The following is a 3,381-nucleotide window of genomic DNA, read 5'->3' as shown; positions in this document are numbered from 1 at the left end:
AGATGGATAAGGAGAAACTCGTGTATATCGACGAAACTCCTTAAGAATGAAGTAGTTCGAAGTTTGAATTCCTAACCATTTTTTCAATCATTTTCCAACATAGAAAGCACTACGGTTGCTTTCCCCGCATTAAAAGGGAATTTACGTCGAACTTCATTTACGCAATTAGACCGAAAGATTCGAGAATAATCAATCGTCTGTTTGAAGAAAACAAATGTCCAAATTATCATGCTTCCCAGAAGGTGTCCAAATTATCATGCTTCCCAGAAGGTGTCCAAATTAACATGCCTATCACTCTCTATAGATACCACAAGCTCTGCTTCTGAACTCATCGATCATTGAAATTATAAGCTTGCAATTTTTAAGAATTAGCGAACTTAGGTAGTGAAATTTCAAAAAACAAGTCTGAAATTTCAAAAGGTTTGTAGAGAATTTGTTAATCTATGGCTAGAATTGGAAATGGAGAGGCTAACCAATATTCTTTTCATAATACTTTGCCTGAGAAAACAATAGGGGATTTGAAAGAGCTTTTGTTCCAGAACGACGTCTCCGTTGTTGGTGTTCATTGCATGGGCGGTGGTAGGAAAACGACTTTGGCCTTGGCTTTATGTGATGATCCCCATATCAAAGGTGACATTTGTTTTCCATCATTTTTCCGATGATTTTTCCAGCTTAAGGATTTTGTTGTTCTTTTGCAATTTACTAATAACCCAATTGTTTTTGTGGACATCAGGTTGTTTCAGAAATATAGTTTTCATCACTGTTTCACAATCCCCAAATCTGAAGGGAATTTTAGAGACAATATGGGAGAAGATCTTTGGGAGGAATGTACCTGAGTTTCAGAATGTGGAAGATGCACATATACAGCTTCAGCAACGGCTTTTAAAGCAATCTAAGCCAACTCTGGTGGTGCTAGATGATGTTTGGTCCAGAGCTAATTTGGACAAAATTACTATTTGAATCTCCGGGGTACAAAATCCTTGTCACAACTAGAAACGGTTCTATCGTCCCTAGAAACCCCTATACTCGGCTGTATCAATTGCCATTGTTGAACAAAGAGGATGCTCTCTCACTTTTCTGCTTGTCAGCATTTGGACAGACATCAATTCCAATTACGGCAGATGCAAATCTAGTCATAGAGGTATAGTCTTTTCTTACCAAATGTGAATAAAACTAAAGCTTCTTATCAAATCAAATAAAAATAATATAAGTGAAAGGAAATTATGAGGTTATTTGACGTTTTGCTTTGGTATATTGCAATTATTGGGTGTTCTCATTGTTCTGGTACTTAACGTACTTTGAAGTTGAAGAAGTACTTAATCCACAAAAGTAATAGCTCAAATTGTATAATACAATTTCGTTGCTTTTAGATCTTACTGGCCTTCCCTGAACATTCATGAAAATATCGCTATTGTAAATGACAGGTGCAAGCCGAATGCAAGGGTTTACCTCTTGCTCTTAAAGTGGTTGGAAGTTCTTTGTACGGGGAACCTCATGTGGCCTGGGAGAATGCAAAGCAAAAACTTTCCCTGGGAGAATCAATATCCCCATATCACAGCGAAGGGCTCTTTAGACGCTTGGAGACCAGTATTGATTGCTTTTTAGACTTCGCCTCATTTCCAGAGGACAAGAAAAGTTGTGCCAATGCACTGCTCAACATTTGGGTTTATGTTCGGAAGATGGAGTGGCAGGATGCCTATACTATATTACTGGAACTTGCAAGAAGAAATCTCCTGAATCTAATAAGCAATCAAGGGTAAATGTCTTTCCTTGCATATAAATTTCCTGTTTTCATTTTTTAGAAAATTGGGCTGACTTGGTTGTTGAAATTATCAGAACCCAATCAACAATCTCGTACGGATGTGCCTGTGAGCTGTTCTTTTCACAGCATGATGTGATGCGGGACTTAGCCTTGTATTTGGGATGCCAGGACAGTATAGTCCACACAAAGAGATTACTCATGCCCAGGAAGGAGCATTGCCTACCAGGGGAATGGGAATTGCTTAGAGATAGACTATTCAATGCTCAAATTGTCTCTATTCACACAGGTGGGATATTTCACCCAAATACTTAATTAGTGGCAAAATTTGAAGGCTATGTGAACTATTAACAAATACTAAGATTTCTTATGTTCTAATTCAATTGCATATGTGATTTGTCTTATGCAGGTTCTATGGCTGAGAACGAGTGGTATTCGATGAAACTTGCGGAGACAGAGGCTCTGGTGTTACACTTTTCTGCAAGCGAATACTTTCTTCCGCCATTTCTGAAAACTATGAAAAAACTCAAAGTTTTGATAGTATGTAATTTGGGTTCAGAGAGGGCCACAATAAAAGGTCTAGATGCCTTATCTTCACTCCCTCAACTCAGAAGTGTTCGCTTGGAGAGGTTGGTAGCACCCAAACAGATCAAAGCAATACAAAACTTGGACAAGCTTTCTCTAAGCTTATGTGAAGGGTTTGTAAATATGTCCACATTCAATTACTCCAATGTGCATGAATTTAGCCTGGACCATTGCAGCGATTTGGAGGAGTTGCCCCCTGCCCTCTGTCATATGCCCTCTGTTCAGACATGGTCTGTTACCAACTGCCATTTGGTTGAGAATTTGCCATATAATCTCGGAAATATGTGTTCTCTAAGAATGTTACGATTATCAGCATTACCAGGCCTCAAAGAGCTTCCGGCATCAATTGGACAACTTGGGCAGCTGGAATTTCTAGACATTTCACTGTGCGAGGGCTTGGAAAAACTCCCGGAGGAAATAGGTGAGCTCAAGAAATTGAAAGAGTTTGACATGAGAGAGTGTTATCATTTGAGGAGGTTGCCTAGAAGTGTTTGTGGACTAAACTCCCTCAAACATGTTAGCTGCAATGAGAATATTGGGGACAAGTGGTTGCAAGCTAAATCTTGTTCTATCCCTGATCTTAGAGTTGAAATTGTGGAAGCACAATTCACTTTTCTGACCCTAACTTTTTAGTGTATTGAGTTATGGGTATTCTGTAACTAAGCTGTACGATCATTATTATCTGTCTAGTTTATTAGGTGTTTCTAGGTGTTGGATTTTCATGTGCACATGGACAATTGATGGACTCTACTAAAGGGTTTTTTTTGTTTTGAAGTACAATTCACTTTGGATTGGTTTGAAGATTGAAATAGAATAAGTTGCTTTCAAATAGACTATGTGTAATTTTTTGCATCAACGTTTCAGATCACACTCCATGATCCATCATGAGGATTTCTCACTCTGCATGCTCTATAGCTATTCATCTTGATGATCGAGTGTGATCTGAAACGTTGATGCAAAAAATTACATACGGTCTATTCCGAAAGTAGCTGATTCTATCTCATGAATTGTGGAAACTTAATGTCTATTATTGAAGA

General features: G+C 38.4%; 1 pseudogene; it reads left to right on the top strand.

The window, feature by feature from the left end:
* The first annotated feature begins 569 nt into the window (after positions 1 to 569).
* Positions 570 to 2,977, top strand: LOC131874946 (probable disease resistance protein At4g33300; annotated as a pseudogene).
* The last annotated feature ends 404 nt before the right edge of the window (positions 2,978 to 3,381 follow it).

Source organism: Cryptomeria japonica, chromosome 4, assembly GCF_030272615.1.
Source record: "Cryptomeria japonica chromosome 4, Sugi_1.0, whole genome shotgun sequence".
NCBI classification, from domain to species: Eukaryota; Viridiplantae; Streptophyta; class Pinopsida; order Cupressales; family Cupressaceae; genus Cryptomeria; species Cryptomeria japonica.
The sequence above is the reverse complement of the archived record's forward strand: the minus strand, read 5'-3'. Positions and strand labels throughout refer to the sequence as shown.